At 45.7% G+C, this 21170-nt stretch overlaps 1 protein-coding gene across 6 annotated transcripts in view; it reads right to left on the bottom strand.

Annotated features, from left to right (window-relative positions):
* The window catches only part of DENND2B (DENN domain containing 2B), a 154008-nt gene that overhangs the window by 95431 nt on the left and 37407 nt on the right, over nucleotides 1–21170 (bottom strand). For 3 of the 6 annotated variants that reach the window (XM_044258777.1, XM_044258778.1, XM_044258779.1), the window contains exon 2: nucleotides 12017–12105. The gene's annotated coding sequence lies outside the window, so the exon portion shown is untranslated. Of the gene's footprint in view, nucleotides 1–11245; nucleotides 11527–11682; nucleotides 11785–12016; nucleotides 12106–21170 lie in introns of those variants that run through there. The other 3 variants (XM_044258781.1, XM_044258776.1, XM_044258780.1) reach the window with 3 other exon arrangements.

The following is a 21170-nucleotide window of genomic DNA, read 5'->3' on the forward strand; positions in this document are numbered from 1 at the left end:
GCATCTGGAACAACACAAACAGACCTAGAGAGTATTACACTATGTGAAATAAGTCAGAGAAAGACAAATAACATATGATTTCACTTATATGTGGAATATACAAACAAAACATGAATAAACACACAACAATAACAAAAACCAAAGTCTTAAATACAGAGAACAAATTGGTGGTTGCCAGAAGGGGCAACAAATGGGGGTATGGGTGAAATAGATAAAGGGGATTAAGAGGCACAAATTTCCAGTTATAAAACAAATACATCACAGAGATAAAAAGCACAGCCTAAGGAATAGAGTCACTAATATTGTAGTAACACTGGATGGTAAGAGAGGGTGGCCACACAGCGTGAGGAGCACTGAGCAATGTATAGAGTTGTTGAATCACTATGCTGTACCCCTGAATTTAATACCAAACTGTATGTTAACTATACTTCGATTAATTACTTAAATTTTTAAGGCTAAGCAGAAATAAACTCTTGGGGAACACAAGCAGTCATCCTAACACCCTTGGTGACAAAACATGAACAGATCTCAGGGGTGGGGATGATGTCACAGGTGTTAGAGTCTCCATAGCTTGCTCCGCACCCTCAGCCCTGCTGATTTTTTCTTGTTGCGGTAAAAACACATGACTCTGTGGTGTTCTCCTTTAGTTTCTACAGTTTCTCAGGGCTCAACTTGTTTAAGCAAGCTGTGTAGACAACCGACCTTGGGTATTCTTCAGGTGAAAAGAAGCCTGGATAGCACTGCTTTTGAAACCCACCTGAGGAATGCCTGGGTGGCTCAGCGGGTTAAGCGTCTGCCTTAGGCTCAGGTCACGATCCCAGGGTCCTGGGAACGAGTCCCACATCAGGCACGCTGTTCAGCGGGGAGTCTGTTTCTCCCTCTCCCTCTGCCCCCTCCCTGCTTAGGCACTCACTCTCTCTTTCTCTCGCTTTTTCTCTCTCCCAAATAAATAAAATCTTTAAAAAAAAAAAAAAAGCTTTTCTACTTCTATTTGATGAGATTTAAGTAAGACAAACATCCCCAGTTGTTCCTTACTGTTTTCTTTTTAACCTGATCCCTGCCACTTCCCTTCGGGCACTTCCTCAGAGTTTAACCCACTGCCCTCCTCACCACCAGTTTCTCCCAGCCGGCTCTCCCAGCACAAATGAGCAATGACTCACTCTTGGGAGGCAGTGAGGACTCCAACCCAGAGATACAGAGACTTGGAGAGGACAGTGCTGCCCACACCACTTCAAAAACAGCAATTTAGCTGGCAGTCTTTCCGCGGGTGTCTGAACCCAGACGGGTAAGTGAATCAGGGTTAGAGGGAGGCAAAGAAAATAAAAAATTTCAGTGCTCTCTTTCCTTCTTAGATTCCAAAGCCTCAATTCTTTAAACAGAGCAGCTGAGTTAGCCAAGTCACATACTGCCAACCAAGGTCACTGCCATTGCCAAGTTCACCTCAGCTGTCCCAGGTATTTTCTCTCACACTCAAGTGCCACACTTCTTTACAGTTGCTGGGGTCAGTTAGGTTCTTTAGTTTCCTTTCCCTCTTTGCATCCACTTTGCCAAGGGACAGACTACTGTACATGCACACACGGGTCTGACCTTCTTTTCTTCAGATCTTTACGAATGAGTGCAAAAACCTATGTGTGGTTTCTACACCATGTGGTCTTCGCCTCTTTTAACCGCTCCTTCAAAACACACAGTGTAGGGACGCCTGGGTGGCTCAGTTGGTTGGACGACTGCCTTCGGCTCAGGGCGTGATCCTGGAGTCCCGGGATCGAGTCCCACATCAGGCTCCCAGCTCCACGGGGAGTCTGCTTCGCTCTCTGACCTTCTCCTCGCTCATGCTCTCTCTCACTGTCTCTCTCTCTCAAATAAATAAATAAAATCTTAAAAAAAAAAAAAAAACACACAGTGTAAGTAAAAAACTCCTGGTATAACTTTGTGCTGAGAAAACCAACCTCCAGGGAGGAGTGCCAGGCATGGTTTTGGCGGCGTAATTACCATCAAGGCTCCCCACCATACAGGGAGTTACTGTGGAATCAGTGCTCCTGCCTACAGAAGGAAAACAGAAGAAGTAAAATGTTTGACCCTAATATGCAGAGTTTGATCTTCTAAAGCAAAAGGAACCTTAAATTATAAACAACCTGACTCAAAGGGAAAATCTGTGAAGCACCTACTCCCAGGAACTCCCCATTATACCCGAGGCCTGCCTGGGTTCAGCAAGGCCCATAAATTGGCACTGTTGAGATGACCTTTCCAGGCTATATTTCAACAAGAGATAACAACAAAGCTTAGAGCTTTGGTAGCACTCAGAGGAGATTTGAAGGACTTAAAACATGCCGCTAAGTTTGGCAGCAAAAGTTCCTGTTTCTTGCAGTTGGAAAAGGAAATCTCTTTATAATTACACTTGTAGATAAGATACACCAAGCTACTCATGCTATTCCTTCTAGTTAGGAACAGATAAGAACCACCTCATCCCAATTCACCGCTCCCCTGAGACTGGTCTGAGTGATCACTGTGGGGGCAATTCTCACCTGGGGCTGGGAAGTCAAGGTACCTCTGGGAAGGGAGAGTCCCAGGAGGTTCTCCACAGGGCTTACCATCGAAGCCACTACTCCTTGCCCAGAAATACTCACCACTCTTCATTACCTAGCTCCATCTCTCCCTCAGCCCACTTCCCACCTTGTTCTTTTACCCAGGGTTCTGCCTGTCCCTAACTCCAGTGCCATATAACATAGGTTACAGAGTGGGTCCTTTCAACCTAAATGCTCTTTAGCTCAGATTCCCTTTCTGGTTTATATATGTCTTTGCAAAAGCAAAGTACAAGAGCTATGATCTCTGTACTGTTTGCAGGACACTTACCACTGCTCTCCTGATACTAGAGATGTCTGTCCATGACAAAGAAGCGGATTTCGTCCACCATTTCTCAGCATAACAAACCAGACAGACCAGCCACTTGGAAAGAAGCTCTGCTTGGCTTACAAGGGAATAAGAAATCTAACGGTCAATGCTTGTATTTCATTCAGCACCAGATACGAAGAACCATCCTAAGCACGTGACACTTAGGCCTTACCACAACTCTGTGAAATAGGACTCACAGTTTCATGGAAAAGGAACTGGGGCATGGACAGGCTACACAATTCACCCAAGATCTTAGACGGAGTAAGTGGCAGAGCCAGAATATGAACCCCAACTGTATGACCCCAGAGCCCAGGCTCTAAGTATCACCCTTTTGTTAGACGTCTCTTATCCTAACACACGGATTTGTCTTTGAGCACCACTGACTCACTTCAGACTCTAAGGGAGGGAGAGGGTCAGCCAGGAAACACTGCCATTTTTCTCCATGGAGAGAAGGAAACAGTGACGGCAGTATTTATTTACAGGGCTGATCTGAGTCTATACAGCACAACCAATACGTACCTCCAAACATCTGTCGACCAAAATTTTCCCAGCAGCACCAAGTGAAATCCACCTCCTTTCTTACTAAGCTGGTAGACTTTCTAACTCACTAAATGCTGGACACTCTTTTCAAGTTGTTACAGCCAAGCCCTGTGCCTCTGAGAACAAGATCCCAGGCTCTAAGTTACGAGAACCAAGTCAAATGCTTCCTAGAATCCAGCTGATGGGATTTTTTAAAAAAGTTTCTCAAATGTTTTTTAAGCAAAAATATATGTTGGCCACTTTGGGGAAATAAAATGTATAAAATATTACGATTAATTTTATACAACTTCAGGGAATCTGTTGGTAAGATAAGACACATGCGTTTAAAAATCAAGTCAGAATGTCAATGAAAACCCTCAATTTAAACCTTCTGCCGTTTAGAAGAGGAAACTGAAGTCTAGAGAAGCCAAGGTGACTTCCCCAAGGTCATCCGTTTAGAAGAGGAAACCTTCTGCCGTTTAGAAGAGGAAACTGAAGTCTAGAGAAGCCAAGGTGACTTCCGCAAGGTCACCTGACAAGTCACAGATAGAGCCAGGACTATCGCTCAGATCTGCTGACCTGACCAGGGCTCTCTGTACTGCTGTATGGAGGCAGAGGAACACACAGAGGGAGGGATCTCGAACAACTATCACAGTGAACAGTTACCAAGAGCATATTTGTGCCAGCAACTAAGCGAAGTACTTTCTATAAATTCATTTAACCCTTGTAGCAAACCTTTGAGATGAGTACCATTTTACTCCCAATTTACAGCTGCAGACAATAAGGTTTATAAAATTAACTTGCCAGACGTCCACAGATAATAACAGGAAGAGCCAGTCTACAGCCTTCCAGAGCTGGCTGCAAAGCCTATGCTCTACGCTGGGTTTTCAAGGATGATAAACAGAATTCACGAAGTAGAAGTGAGGAGTGCTGGGATAGCCTGTGTCTAGAGCACCAACAGGAGCTTGTGAAGGGCAGCCAATGCTGGGCAAAGGAGGACCTAGGGCCCTTCATGGGTAGGCCTACAGGGAAAGCAGCAGGCAAGAAGCAGTTCTCGTCTCCCATGACAGTGAAGGGTAAGCATCCTACAGTGAAGGGTGAAGCCGGGCTTCTGAATCTGGTTTGAGAAGAACGACCATGGAGACTCTCCTGAGGTTTTGACAGAAAGGTGAATGAAACACGAAGTATAAACTTCTAAAAGAAGAATCTGATTTGGGGCACCCAGATGGTTCTGTCGGTTAAGCATCTGCCTTTGGCTCAGGTCATGGTCCCAGGGTCCTGGGATCGAATCCTGCATCAGGCTCTCTGCTCAGCGACGAATCTGCTTCTCCTTCTCCCTGTCCCCTGCTTGTGCTCTCGCTCTCTCTCTCTCTCTCTCTCAAAAAAAACTAAATAAGGGCGCCTCTCTCAAAAAAAACTAAATAAGGGTGGCTCAGTGGGTTAAGCCGCTGCCTTCAGCTCAGGTCATGATCGCGGGGTCCTGGGATCGAGTCCCGCATCAGGCTCTCTGCTCAGCAGGAAGCCTGCTTCCTCCTCTCTCTCTGCCTGCCTCTCTGCCTACTTGTGATCTCTCTCTGTCAAATAAATAAATAAAATCTTTAAAAAAAAAAATTTTAAAAACTCAATAAAATCTTTAAAGAAAGAAAGATATGGAATCTGATTTGACTTTCCTGCCTTATAATCCCAACCTGATTAAGAGATGCCAGCCTTGGGACGCCTGGGTGGCTCAGTTGGTTGGACGACTGCCTTCGGCTCAGGGCGTGATCCTGGAGTCCCGGGATCGAGTCCCGCATCAGGCTCCCAGCTCCATGGGGAGTCTGCTTCGCTCTCTGACCTTCTCCTCGCTCGTGCTCTCTCTCACTGTCTCTCTCTCTCAAATAAATAAATAAAATCTTAAAAAAAAAAAATCTATAAAAAAGAGATGCCAGCCTTACTCTTCAAAATGCTGCTCTAGGTTGATAATATGGGAAAGCACTGAACATTTACTAAGTGCCAGGAGCTAGGCTGAGAAATTTCCATGTAATATTTCATTCAATCCTCAGCAAAACTCTCACAAGTTAAGTACTGTTATTATATCCATTTTACAGATACCTCACAGAAAACAGAGGCTCAGGGAGATTCAACAACTTGCCCAAGGTCACACAGATAGTAACTATAACGCTGGGCTCTAAACCTAGGCGGGCATGGCCCACAAGTGCCAGCTATTCGCCGCTGCACATCGAAGCACTGATATGCTCACGTTAGTGCTGATGGGTCGTTCCACCACACGCACTAAGGATCAAGAGTCCCTGAGAGCTGAACAAACACAGGCTGACTCACTTAAACGCAAGTTTTAAAACTCAACTGTCAGAACTGCATAAGGGAGCCTGTGTTCCAAGACATAAATGAGCACACCAGAACTCACTTCCTCGAAAAGGCTGAAGAGTTCTGAAAACTCTAAGTTTTATATATATAGAAAACTATATAGTTTTCTTTCCAGTTTTCCCCTTACCTTTTTCCTTCCCCCCACAACGCCTGATCTGTTGACACTGAGAGAAGCTTCGACCTCTCCCTCCTATCTCCAGTCCTTTTTAGTTGGCTCTCTTCCATCATTCAAATAGTGCTTTATATCAGCTTCTAAGAGTTGGGATGTTCCGCCTTCTTCCCAGCTTAAAGCACGAGATAGTCATTAACCCTACTGCAAAACCCTAACTTCAGCAGGCCTATGTTTCTTCTCTCTTCATCACAGAGACAGAGGCTCACTTCGGGGAGGAAATAACTACGATACAATACCTGGTGACAACACCAAGTTCACACTCAATATTATTTAGACCCTCCTAGCTCTTGGCCCAGACCCTCCTTATTCATTGACAAAATGGGTGGGCAGACCAAGAGGGTACATGGGCGCCAAAGATGCCTCCAAACCCAGGAACAAAGGAATAGAGCGTCAACCCCAATGTCAGCCTCCCTGATTGCTAGGACACGGTCTCCTTGGATCCCCTGGGGGCAGTGCAACCTTCTGCTAAATTGCGAAGGCCTCCTAGAGCAGCCCAGGTACTGCCTTCTATCCCCCTGCTGTTCCTCAGAACTAGTTTCCTCCCACACCCCCAATCCCTTTGCCCAGAGCCTCTCTCCTGTTTCTTCCTAGTCTCCCATAGCCCCCTGTTCATCTCATTTTCCCAAGGGTCAAACAGTCCTTTATTCACTGTGCTCCTTCCCATTAATCAACCTCCAGTTCACCTACAAACGCCTTCAGTGACAAGTCACACACAAGAATCTGCATCTTTGAGAGATGCGTGGTTTCATGACAAACCCTTAGACACAAGTCAGCTTTGCTTAAAAAGGTATATAATTGCATATAATTCACCCTTAATAGAGACAGTACAGGGCACCTGGGTGGCTCAGTGGGGTAAAGTCTCTGCCTTCAGCTCAGGTCATGATCCCATGGTCCTGGGATTGAGCCCCACATCAGGCTCTCTGCTCTGTGGAGACCCTGCTTCCTCCTCTCTCTCTTTCTCTCTCTCTTACTGCCTCTCTGCCTACTTGTGATCTCTGTCAAATCTGTCAAATAAATAAATAAAATCTTTAAAAAAAATAGAGACAGTACAATCTAACACACGGGCAGTTTTTAGATGAGAAGATTATTGTGATAATTTCGACAGTATATTGGAGCCAAAAATAATAAGAGAAGGGATCTTTGGAGAAATCCTACAATAAGGTAGTCTAGACTCATTTAACCTCCTCCTCTCCCCTCAACACACTAGGTCTCACGGGGCAATATTCCGCGGCATGTCCCTCTAAGACAGACAAGATGCACCCAGTATTTTGCTGAGACAGATGCACACAGAGCCTCCTCCCCAGCAAAAATAGATGCTCAGACTCTCCCTCCCCACCCCCCAGGAGAAGGCACTCACTAACACAATTTCTCCCTCAGGCTTTGTAAGAGAAATTTCTGCAGACTGTGCCAGATGGTAATTTTTTTTTCCCTCTTTCATGCCCCCGCCCCGCTTCTCTACTTTCCATGAATCTTCTAACTCAAAGAACTCAATCATCTGCCAGCAGATTTCCCCTTCCCCTCCCCTTGCCCACCCTAAACACCCTCTTCTACCAAGCTAATGTAGTGGAGCAGGGAGGCCAAGCCAACGCTCTGCAGGGCTGATGCCTGTACTCCCCCAGGCTGAGGTACAAGTTCCTATACTCGGCTGCCTCAGTATACTCTCTTGGGCCCAACACTAGAAATCAGAAGCCTCCAGCGCAATGACATTTAGGAGACCAGAGAAGCAAGAGGAAGACATGCTCTTCAGTCTCTCTGCCCCACCTGCGTGCAGGGAGGTGCTCTGGCAGTCCCTGACTCAGACCCTCCCACCACCCTCAGGTGCCCAGCGGTGCTTCCCAAAGGAGTTCTTAGAATCAGATTAGGTAGGAAATGGAACACACCCTCTCTTACTTCCAGGCCAGCAGTGTGGCCATGATACATAGAGTCTGGGGAAGCCCTTGCAAACTTTATACCCAAGCCCTCCATTGCAGTGACAGGGCAGAGCCAGTGGAATTCAGGATGCCCCAGGCCTGTCCTCCAAGGCATTTCAAAGTTTCAACTTCCTTGGATAACTGATTATTCTAATTTTAGAGAGAGGGAGCCCAGAGGGAGAGTGTGCAGGAAGGGGAGTAAAGGAAGGGGGAGAGAAGGAGTGAGAACTGAAATGTTACTACTTTTTAATCCTTAAAGAACATGGAGGGATCCATCCAACGTGTGACTCAGCTCTGGGAAGCTGGACTGAGGAGGAGTGGGGAACAGCTGCAGCCCCAATCTAAGCTATGGACAACTTGGCCATCAGACCTTAGAGGCTGCTGGGCTGTGATCTGCCTAGAAGAAAGGCTCTGCTGCTGAACAACAACAACAAATCTGCCTCCTTAGGGTCTTCCCAGGGGCTTCCTCCCAGAGCCCACTCCAGGGCATGGTAGGCAGCTTCCCTGTCCTACGACAAAAGCTGGGGCTGCAGGTGGGGTGCTGGGTCCCTCCCCGTGTTCCCACCAAGCATGCCATGAGCCGTATACACTCCCTGAGATCAGATCCGGGTGTCCTTGCCTGGAGTCTCCCCACCCCTGCTATTCTGTTCCTTGGCACAGTTCCACTGCAAATCAAGAATCTCTGCCCTTGAAATTCCCACTTCCTCATTTCTTTCTTTCTTTCTCGTTTCCCTCTAAGCTGTAGCCACACAGGTTCCTGAAAGCTGCCCAGCCCCCAAGAAGCCCTTCAGAGCGATAACTGTTCCTTCCAGTTAGACACTGCCTTTCAAACCCAGTACAGGAGAAAAGGCCTCTCTGCCCACTCAGTACAGTTTCCTCAGCAGAAAAAGGGAGACAAACCTGACAATCAGAAGCCTCTCTTCCAGCTACTGAAATTTATGATACCATAACTGGCAGGTAGCTAGCTATAGGACACTGGAAAAGCAAAGGGTCTGTTGGAATTCCTCTCTTCTATACTAAACACATGAGTCAGGTAACCTAAGGGAAAGAAAGCTTCATCTCTGAAGGATCATTTATAAGGCTCAAAGCCTACAGTGAATATCACCCTATTTCCCAACCCAAAGAGAGCACTATTTGTTTCCTTTAATATCTTAAAGAACGTTTTAAAGGTTTTTTTTTTCCTCATTTTTACTTACAAATGCACAAAAGAAAAGGGCACTTTATCAATTGGGAAACCAGGAGCACCTGGGTAGCTCAGTGGGTTAAAGCCTCTGCCTTCCGCTCTGATCATGATCCCAGGGTCCTGGGATCAAGCCCCACATCAGGCTCTCTGCTCAGTGGGGAGCCTGCTTCCCCCTCTCTCTCTGCCTGCCTCTCTGCCTACTTGTGATCTCTCTCTGTGTGTGAAATAAATTTTAAAAAACTTTAAAAAAATAAATAAATAAAAATAAATTGGGAAACCAGAACAGAGCGGCAAAATGACTTTTCAGAAGAGAGTGGAGTCATCCTTCAAGCTCTAATTTGCAGCATCTTACATTATGTAGGACTTGACTTGCTTACAATTACTTTCATGGAAATTATCTCATTTTTGTTCCTCCCAACAGACCTGTTGAAGTAGTTATACCATTATCTCTCATCTCACAGCTAGTAAATCTGAAGGTCACAGAGGTTAACGATCTTGCTGGCAGCCACCTTGATGGCAAGTAGCAGAATCTGACCATGGACTCAAGTCTACTAACCCCAAATTCAGTGTCCATTCTGCTATATCAAAAGAATGATCAACTGCTAGCCATCTTCACATTGTCGGGGCGGGGGAGGGGGAAGAGGTGAGGCCCAACCACAGCCTCTTAAGCAGAGAACTCAGATTCTGAATTTGCACTGCCCCTTCCTCACAACCCCCAAATTTAATCCCAACCAACAGTGCTATGCCATAGCCACCCCCCAACAAAACAGAGGTTTCAACCAAGCAGAGAATTGTTGGGGGTATACTAAAAGGAGGCATCACTTTAGCAGTGGCCCCTCTGAGGTCCAGGGCCATGGAATTCACCCCTGTGGACCCTCAGGCCACAATACTGATGCAGACATATACACATTCAGGGAGCCCAAACTGGGGACATGGTCAGTGCCTTTATTGGCAAGCTGACCCGAAGTTAATCAGAAGGCCCCCTCATTGTCTGCCAGAATACAAAAGATATTCTGTTCAGAAAGTTCAAGAAGAAAAACCGAAGCGCCAGGACAGCAGCTGTTCCCTCATCCCACAGAGAAACCAAAGGCATCCACAATGTTCCCTGAGGCCCAGGAGTAAGTTTGAGATATAACATGGCTGAAGTGGAAGCACATCTCCTGATGGGTCCCCACCGCAGGGAGTGTCTGCTGCATGAATCCTTCAAATAAGATTACTAACAACCTAACTACCCCATCACCTTTCTGGGACGGTCTCCTCTCCTAGGCCACACTGAGCTTACCACACACCACTCCTCTAAGTCAGAACCAGCTTTACCAAAACATAGGAAAAACAGAAGAGGAGTGCACAGCATGACACTGAATGCCCTGATATTTGAGTTAAAACATTAACCCAAAGTATCCATCTGGCACAACCACAATACCTCATGTCTCCACCAACAAGCTGGGTCTTAGCAGCCACCACTGAGAGTTCACTCAGAGGTACCCGTATAGGAAACCTCTCCACAGGCCCCCCAACCCCAAAATATACATACGCCTGCCAGCCTCCACCCCATATACATTTTTTTTTTTTCTAGGAAAGCCTGCTATGGGCCTTAATGCAGGAGAATAGTATGCTTCTTTCCAGATTACCTGGGAGAGAGACTAAGCATGTGATCTCAGCTTAGATATCTCTAAGAAGGTCCCTCTGTCCTAAGAACTGCTCCAGAGACTGGGAACTCACCACAGGCTCCTAGCTGAGTTAACTGGCTTTTTTTTTTTTTTTTTCATTACAGGTCAGACAGAGCAGCACCAAGCAGACAAAACAGACAGTGTTCACTAGAAGAAACCGAGCCACTCAAAAGACACTGGAGTTTCCGTGTAGTAACTTCAAACACAATACTGAAGTGATGATAACTCGCCTTTTCTACATAAAAATTTACTTTCTGTAAAATATCCTAAGCCTGTGTGCTAAATAAAAGATGATGATTTCTACAGAAAAGTCTAAACACCTCAGGTTCAGCAAGAGTGAGATCAGCTAGATCTGCAAAGTCAAGAAAATTGGCTGTTTCCCTCCTCCTTAAGCTAATAGAATCCAACTGTTGAAGCATGACATCATTCCTGAGCCCCAAACCCCGAGCAGAGAGTACAGACATTTGCCTGCCTCCCAGAAAACAGCCCAAGACTACGGCCAGGAAAGGAGAAAAAAACAATCCAAGCCGGAGCTGACCTTACCTGAAAGTCCCGGTGCTTTCCTGCCCACTCCATGCTTGGCAGAGTTTGGCTCGCACCCCAGTCTGTAAGGGAGCCCAAGGGCCCCAAAATCCACTGGCTTAAGCTCCGATACCTGCTGCGAGCTTCCCACAGCTCCTTCCTCTGACCTTTCGTGGCGCTCCTTCCAGCCAAGTGAGCAGAGCACTTCTAGCTGGCCAGGCCAGTTGTCATGGAGACCCTGTTCTCGCCAGCCAGCACGCTCCTGCGCTCGCGCTTGCTAGGCTAGCTCGCTCGCTCTCACTCGCTCACTCGCGCTCTCTCTCTCTCTCTCTCTGTCTCCTCTCCTCTCTCCCCCTCCACCCCCCCCACCCCGCTCTCAGTTCTGGGAGGCTTCCATGAAACAGCACTGTCTTTTGATCAGCCCGGGTTCTGCACACATTCCACTCCTCCTACCTCCCTTCCAGTCAAACAAGGGCTCTGGGCAGCTCCTGGGAACTTGCTTCAACAGCTCAGATGGGAGATGGGAAAGACAGTGAGTGGACTTGTTTTCCTCCTCTCCAGTGTCTCATTTTTTTAACTTGAGAGGAATCCTGGCCAGAAGAGAGGGAGCTCGCTGGAGCACATGGGAGGGGAAGCAAGCCCTTCCTCTGGGTCCTGGAGTGGGGGGGTAGGAGGACCCAGATGCATTGCCTTGACTTGTTTGTGCACTTGGGATTTTCCGGGCAGCACTTGAGGCGGAAATGCATTCACATCCCAGGAGCTCGCCTGAACTGGCCTCTCTGCTTACCTTGCTGCCTGCCCAGGTTGTGGTGATCGCTTTAACCGGTACAGGGACTCGTGGTACTATTGTTGGTGCCCAAGCAGTCTCTCATCTTCCTGCAATGGAGAGGAAAGACACTAGGTCAGGACCAATAAGAGTCCTGGGCAAGTCCAGAATCACAGTCCAAGCAGCAAACGTGATACAAACACAGCCTCATCTCTCTGCCCTGCAGAGGGCCTGCAGCCAAAGCCCCGGCTGTCTGGGAGCTGCTGTCACAGCCAGGAATACCGTCATTCCTGTCCAAGAGCTAGCACCGAGCCTAGGACACAGTAGTCCCTCAATTCAGGCCTCCGCCCTACCGCCCCTGCCATGTACATTTCTGCTTTGTGACCCTCTTTTATATGCACTGTTTTGTCTGATCCTCAAACCATTTAAAATACACTGGACAATATTACTACCATTTTATAGATGGGAAAACCGAGGCTCAGAGAGAACAAATGTTTAGTGCACAGTTACCTAGCTAGATAGTTAGGCAGTCAAAGAACTAGGAGACCAGCCCACTGACCTCCAGTCCAGGGCCCTTTCCCCTAAAGTACACTACCATCTGATCTTAAGAACTAAATTTTTTTCTGGTAACTTCTATGGAGATACAAAGCTGAATTCCCAGGGGAAGGTGGAGAATCTTTCAGAGTCATCATGCATTAGACCTGACTACCATCGTGTTGGTCTGAAGATTCTACGATAGCATCTATGAGATGTGGAAGGTAATGGTGCACAGATTAGAGAGGAAAGTCCTGTCCCATAGCTATAAATTACCTTACACTTTTCCCAAGTACTCTTATAAATCATGGCTCATCTGTTCAACACAACCGACCTAAAAGTTAGCACTGGTATTACCTACTAATTTATTTTATTTTACTTTATTTTATTTCCATTTTTTTCAGATTTTTCATTTATTTATTTGACAGAGAGACACAGTAAGAAAGGGAGCCCAAACAGGGGGAGTGGGAGAGGGAGAAGCAGGCCTTCTGCAGAGCAGAAAGCCTGATGTGGGGTCCAATCGCACGACCCCGGGACCACAACCCAAGCCAAAGGCAGATGCCCAACGACTGAGCCACCCAGGTGTCCCTTATCATACTAACTTAACAGATTAAAGAAAATCTCAAAGAGGGGTCAAATGACTTGCCCCAGGTCACAGAAGCAGGAAAGAACAGACCTAGAAATAGTACCAACGCCTTTCAACCCTCATGTGTATATTAGGCAGAGTAGATGCAGGAGGACCGGTGGAGCAGGGGTCAGAAGACCCTGGACGTGTCTGGCTCTCCCAGTTTCCACCTATGAAACCTACCCCACGGGCAACTGATAGGGCTGGGATGGGCATAAAAAGAGATGATGGGTGGGAAAGCATTCTCCTTAAACTGGGCTCTGAGCTAAGACCTTTATTCATCTCAGCCATTTTTTACCATGTACACAAACAAAAACCCACGGCATTTGGTATCTCTCCAAGAGGAGGACACTGAGGCTCAAGAAAGACATTTTTCAATGCTGCTTCCTAAAACAGTGCCAGAGAGGTCCTGATGGGATCTTTAATGCAGTGATCTCTTGCAGAATCCTTGCGTTTTTATTAGCTTCTAATGTATCACAAAATTCTCAAAACGAGATTTTAATTGACTTGAGTTTAAAAGGTGAACGTGTGTGTGTTGTGTGTGTGTGTGTGTGTGTGTATAAAGCTAACTATATGCCAGGAGCTAAAGTAGGAAAAGTGTCAAGAAAATGCAACAGGAGATAACGGGATGGTATAAACCCTAAGTGGTGGGCACTACTGCTGGAGTGAAGACACCAGAGCTTCAAAGGCAGCAAGGACCCATCTCCCACTATAAATGCCCAGACCTGAGCCAAACACCACCTCAGGAATCCCTCACAGTCCCTAATGTCCCATGTCTGCGATGGAAGACGGGATGAAATGGCAAGTGCAACACCATCAGGTCCCTAAAGTTCCCCCTCTTCCCATCCCCCAAGGGCATCCCTCTGTTCTCCTGATCCTGAAAAGGCAACTGCACTTCAGAGTAGCCATGCTGAGAAGGAAGAGATGCTGCCCATCCACTTCCACAACAAGATAATACTCAGAGTTACAATATTAGCACCAGCTAACATTTACTGAGCACCTACCATACGTCAGGCACTCTTCTAAGCACCATGAGGGGCCAGGGGCCTGGGTTGAGTACTGAAGCGGATACAAGTCAGTCTCTAAAGTAATCCAACTTCGAAAAAGCCCTCCAGGCCAGGCGCTGAATGCAGGCCATGCTCCCTCTAGTGGCACACTGCAGTTCACAGAGGTTCTTTAGAACCTTGTCCTCAGGGGGGAGGGAGACCGTAAGGGCCCATCATGGAAGAACTGTAACCCCTGCTTGGGCTGCTGCAGGTATAAGCTCTTTGAACTAGGAAGGGCAAGTGGAGAGCTGCATCCCTCCACTGCCTCTGCAAGGCTGGATTTAGATCAACCCTACGTGACCTTTCCCAAATGATAGGGCTTTTACAGCCTTGTGGGATCTAGGATCTGTTGAAAGGCACACATGCATACTTGTACCAGAAATCTGGGAGACACCCTTCCATCTTTGTGTGTGTCTCTCTCCCCATATCCAATCCACTTGCTGATTCCAAATAATTCTATTTCCAAAATGTGTCTGTCCATTTTTCTGCCTTCCACTGCCATCTCAGTCCCTTTCCTTGATTACTAAAAACCCTCCTGGATTGCCCCAGCTTCCACTCTCATCCTCCTAGCTCCATTCTCCATGCCGCTGTCTGAATCACCCATCTACATCCGATCCTGTCATTTCCTGCTTGACGCACTTCAATGGCTTCCCACCGCACTTGAGATAAAATCTAAATTCTTATCAGGACCTAGAAGGCCCTGCTTCATCCTTCTCCGGTCTCCTCTCAGCATACTTCCTTCCCTCCACCTATATGTGCTAGCTACACAGGCCTTCTTTTAGTTCCTCCAAAGGGCCAGATTCTTCCCAAGCTGTTCTCCTTGGCCTGGGACACTCTCCCTGCCCCAGTCTGCCTAACTGGCTCTTACCTTGTCCTTACGTGTCTCTCACCTCCTCAGAGAGGTCTTCCCCGATCCCCCAATCAAAATGAGGATTTATCCTTCATAGCGCTCATCACAATATCCAACAAAAATACATTTCCCTTTTATTAAGGCCAGCTTTCCCTGATGAGTTCCTTGGGAGCAGAAACCCTGACTGTTTTGCCACCATATTCCGTGCATCCAGGATAGGGCCCAGCTCCCAGCTGGCACTCGATAAAGATCTGCTGAATGCAAAGAACCCATTTCCTCTTGTCCTACAGGAAGAAGAAACTTAGAACAGCTATTCCATGCTACTCACTGTTTCTTTTCATAGACTTACAAACTGTAATTACATCTCCTCTCCTCATGTGCCTTGCCTGTGGGCTCGACCAAAAATTCCTGTAAAGTCTCCCTGTGGTTTGTTTCCCAGAAATTTCTTCGTAAGGTTACTCTTCGAGGGATGAGCTCCAGGGTTTTATAGCCTCTCCCATTACCCATTGCAGGCACTCCTCCTCCAGTGTCACTGCCAAACTGAGCAGGGTGCAGGAAGGGCCCAGTTCCCATAGAGGAGAAGCTTCTCTCGGGTCAGCTCCGTGCAGAGACAAAAACACTTCCTCTTACCTCTACATTGCAGGTCACTGTGCTTACGAAAAATACATTTTTCCTTTGAAAAAGTCATCTTATGTTTTATAATTTAACTGCATTCTTCCTCTCCCACTGCTCCTTCCTTGCTGCTCATGCTGTTACCTTTATTGGAGGACCTCCCCCTAATCAACAAGCAAAATCTTATTGCTTATAAGGCCCAACGCAGTGATCACCTCCCCTGTGAAGTATTTCTTGATCTCTTAGAAGACTCTGTCTGTCTGTCTGCTCTGCAATCGCACAGCAGTCTGAAGATGCCTTTATCGTGGTATTTACTTCATCACCATCACTCATACCCCTGTCCCCCCACGGTCATGAGCCCCATGAGGTCTACCAACTTTTCTATTTCATTCACAGTGGGCAATCTTTTAATGTGTGTGGGATAAATCAATCTTTGAAAAAGACTTTTTAAAAGCAAAAACAGAAGCTGTCCCCTCCATAAGATGAGGGAATCTGAGTGCACAGACTTATACTGTACCAAGAGAATATCTGTGTGTGTGTGTGTGTGTGTGTGTGTGTGTTTATATGTATGTATGATAATTAGAGTCTACATTTGGTCACTAGAAAAGTTTATAGTATCTTCTTGTCTCTTTAACAGCAACTGAAATTCCAAACCTAAAAACACAAGAGCGGAGTAAATCTGTTCAAGTCACTCCTTATTTTAGAATCAAAGGAGTTCAAGAAAAGTAAGCTGTTGCTTACTTTTTATATTGATATTACTTGTTGGATCCCATAGTGCCTAAGAGATGCAGTGGAACTTCAGCTGTTGGGAGCCAAGCTCCAGTGCCCGCCAGACTGTGGAGTCCAGCCGCCTCTCCACCGAGGACATCTAGTTCTGCCCAAGTAGCAGGGGAATCTGTATGTGTCCTGCCCGGTTCTCCACTGGGCTCTGGCGGCCGTGTGAGCAGGCAGGTTTACACAACATCCCTTTAGGACTTTACAGCTTTCTTCTGCTACCACTGAGCAGCAATGTGGTTAAAAAGGGAAAAATTAAAAATGCAGGAATAGAGAAAGAGTCGGCTGACTCGAGCCCAGGTCCTGGTTGCCAGGGTGGTGAGACCTTGAGCTAAGTCCCCACCCCTCTCAGGGCCTCGGCTTTTCCCTGCACATAATGAGAAGGCTGCTGGGCTGTTGGGCTGTTGGAACTAGGTGTTCTCTAAGGGTCCTTACAACTTGGATGTTCTGTTACAGTTGCTCAGTCCAACTATTCTGTCGCAAGCAGCTACTGCCACTGCTTCCAGAAAGACTTCTTGTTTCAGGGGCTCCAGAGTCTCCTCCAGGCCTTTCAGCAGAGCCCCTAGCCTGGAACTTTGGAGTCATCTGCCTGGGATGAGACAAAGATCGGCCCCACAAAAGGCAGCCTCTCCTGAGAAGATAGGAGATTTAGGCTTCTCACCTAAAGAAGACTGAAAAGAGAAGAAAGATACCAAACACAGGACGGGAAGATTTGGAAATGACCTGAGAAAGGCCGCAGGAGACTGAGCCTTTGCCTGGGACTCATTCCTCAGCCACTGGTCTGAGACAAAGCTGCTTTTACAGAGCAGAAGAATTGGCAATATCTAAGTTCTTTTGAAAGATAATATGCCTACTGCCAATCACGCAGTCTTCTCATGGCCTCGACGGTACCTGTGAATCAACAAACCAACGGTCTCCGTCCACTGCTGCACATACTCTGCTTCTGCCTGCACAGATGAAATAGCTATCCTATGCTCAAGTCCTGGCATTTTATGGCAGGAAATTCTCTGGGGTCCTTACTCCTGCCCAAATCCCACCCACCTCCCACCCATCTGCCATCCTCCCACCCAACATTAAGGCTCTGAACTGAAAGAGTGTGGGATTTAGCCTGTAACTATCCTGCCCTGTGACGAAGCGGCTACTGGACATCTTCGCACTGGGTTGAGCGTACTCCCCTTTGGTCTGTCGGCCTCCCAGCGCTAGTTCACCTCTCCTCAGCTTACCACCCTCAACATGAAACTCAAAATTCAGATTCCCCAGGGCACAAGATACTCAGTGGCTTGATCCAGTCTCTTGGAGTATCTGTCTCAATGCTCATGTATGCACTCATTTCCTAGAATCTCTCAAATCCACAGACCACTGAATACTGTCCCTTGTTAAGTCTGAGCATTTTAACTCTGGGCCACATAAATGCAGTCTGGGGCCAGGAAAGACTAGACTGAGGAGGCAATGTTCCAGGCCCCTTTTAAATATTTTTATTTATTTATTTGATAGACAGAGATCACACGTAGGCAGAGAGGCAGGCAGAGAGGGAGGGGGAAGCAGGCTCCTTGCTGAGCAGAGAGCCCGATATGGGGCTCGATCCCAGGACCCTGAGATCATGACCTGAGCTGAAGGCAGAGGCTTAAACCACTGAGCCACCCAGGTGCCCCTCCAGGCCCCTTTTAAAAGCACGATTTTACCTTGCCAGAACAGGCTTCTCACAATTACTTGCCTAGGAACTCTGAGCTCAACCAGGATCTTAACCTGTCATGACCAAAGCTTGAGGACAGGGGAGGTAGAACACAAAGTGGGAGTAAAGGGACTGGGGGGATAAGAAGAATGTGGACTCAAATAGCTCTTCCATGATAAAACAAACAAACAAACAAACAAACAAAACAAAACAAAACCTTAAGCCTGAAAGGAAAAGCACCCCTCAGAATAAGATCTGGGCAAGGCTGTGGGAGATATGGGCCCAGACTGTGTCACCTCCCTGCCTGGAATGGATAGAGAATCCATTGCCCCTATACTTAAAACAGTCTACTACTCCATTGTTAGCCATGCTCACTGCCTTGTATTTTAGTGTACAAGGCTTATTCAACTTAATTCTTTTACTAGCCTATAAGCCTACAATATTCTCTAGGACAAGAACTATGTCTTAACTCTGAATTCTAGCTTAGAACTCTGTACCAAGCACAATTAATACATTTTTAATATATGAACTAATTAAACCAACCAACAAATCAATCCAATTAATATGGAATCAATAATGTCACCATAAAACCCAAAAATCTGGTGCTTAGCACCTGAGAAGGGTCAAGGGTTCCCAATGTATGGCATGTATAGAAGATGATTGATTATAAGTGGTACATGGACAAACATTTTTAAAATGTCAAATACTTTTATATTTATTTTAATGTGCATAAGACAAAAACATAACCAGCTATTAACCCCGTTTTCACTGATCTCATTGATTAGATCAGCGTGAAAGAAGGTACAGTTGACCCACAAACAATGCTGGAGTTAGGGGTACTGGCCCCCTGTGCAGTTGAAAATCTTCGAGTAACTTTTGACTTCCCAAAAACTTAACTACTAAGAACCTACTGCAGACTAGAAGCCTTCCCAATACCATAAAGTCATTAACACATATTTTGTATGTTATGTGTATTATATACCACATTCTTACAATAAAGTAAACTAGAGAAAAGAAAATGCTAACAAGAAAATCATATGAAAAGAGAATACATCCACAGTATTATAATATATTTATCCAGCGGCACCTGGGTGGCTCAGTTTAAGCGTCTGCTTTAGGCTCAGGTCATGATCCCCTGGGTCATGAGATCGAGCCCCACACTGAGCCCTACACTGAGCCCCACATCGGGCTCCCTGCTCAGCAGGAAGCCTGCTTTCTCTCTCCCACTCCCCCTACTTGTGTTCCTGCTCTCTCTCTCTCTCTCTCTCTATCAAACAAATAAAATCTAAAAAAAAAAAAAAGGATTTATCCAAAAAAAATCCATGTATAAATGCACCCGCATAGATAAACCCATGTTGTTCAAAAGTCACCTATGTATGTTTTTTGTTTGCTAAAATCAGTGGGCAGAAGTTTAAAGAGAAATAGGAGACCTGCACAGTCTCAAAGTATCACTCCCAAAATGTTTAATTACAAAGGCAGAAAAGCAAAAACTTGATGAGGAAACCTAGCAGACATTATCTTTTCCAAGTGATCAAAGGTAATGTTATTATCAATAAGACATACTGACACCATGTAGCCCTGACATGATGTAGTGAAAGGGCATTTCATTTCTGTGGCATTCGTCCCAAAATCCATAACCTCGATCTAATTATAAGAAAACATCAAACAAACCTGACTTGAGGCATATTCTATAAAATACCTGACTAGTACTCCCTCAAAAGTCTCAGGGTCACAAAAGACAAGGACAGACTGTGGAACTGCCACAGATTGGAGGAGACTAAGAAGACACAACACATAAATGTAATGTGGGAGTCTGGATTAGATCCTGGAAGAGAAAAAACTAATGAAATCCATATTAAGTCTATAGTTGACATTACACTACTATTAACTTCTTGTTGATAACTGAACCCTAGTTCTATAAAGCTGTTTCTGCAGCTTTTCTGTAAGTTTAAAATTATTTAAAAATAAAAAGCTCTTAAAAAGTCAATTTAAAGACCAGTAAATAAAAGTATATACAGGGGCGCCTGGGTGGCCCAGTCAGTTGAGCATTCAACTTGCTTTTGGCTCAGGTTGTGATCTCAGGATCATGGGATCGAGCCCCATTTCAGACTCTGTGCTCAGCGCGGAGTCTGCTGCAGATTCTCTCTCTCCCTCTCCCTTTGACCCTCCCCCCCACTCAAGCACACATGCCTTCTCTCTCTTTCTCTAAAAATAAATAAATAAAATCTTTTTTTTTTAAAGTATATATAATACAAATCATAAGAATGGGTAAGAATGGCTCAAGGTTGAGAAGAACTACAGCAGTCACTCTTCACACATTACATCCAAGAAAAGCTGATGCCAGAATGAGAATTGTGGCTTATAGAAGAATATTTAGTAAAACAGGAAAGTTTATACTGAGAAAAGTAATAAATCACCCCATTTTGTTAAAATATATATCACACGTATAGTGCATAGAAAAATGTGTTAAAATAAAAATAACCTATACTAAATAAAATACAGATGGCATTTATTAAATAGTAAAGGGGACCTCGTTTTCAGAAAGTAACTTGGCTAGATCAGTTAAAATGCTCATATCTTTTGACCCAGTATCCTCACTTCTAGAACATTATTCTAAGAAAAAACATCCGAAGTGTGACGGGGGAGAATGCCTACTCCGGCATTATTTAAGATAATGAAAAATTAGGAACAATCTCCATATCAGTCATTACTAGAATGGTAAATTTCAACTATGTTTTAAGCAAGACGCAGAGTAACAAGTACATATGTAATATAGTAATGTAGAATGTGCATGTATGAGATGGCATGTGTGATGCTCTCTGTTATTTTCAGTTTGTACAGCCCTCACTAACTAGATTTTCCGGCCCACTAATGTTGACCTGCAGTTAGAGAAACACTGCACTGGACTAATGCACAGCCATTAAGGAGATGACTACAGTACCCGAGCTGGTGACCACGACTGTCTCTAGGGGAAGAGGAGAGAAGGTGGGAAAAAGACTTGCTTTCATGGGCCACCTTTGTGCACCTTTTGAATTTACAACACATACATGTGATACTTATTT

The sequence above is a fragment of the Neovison vison genome, chromosome 7 (assembly GCF_020171115.1).
Source record: "Neovison vison isolate M4711 chromosome 7, ASM_NN_V1, whole genome shotgun sequence".
Taxonomy (NCBI): domain Eukaryota; kingdom Metazoa; phylum Chordata; class Mammalia; order Carnivora; family Mustelidae; genus Neogale; species Neogale vison.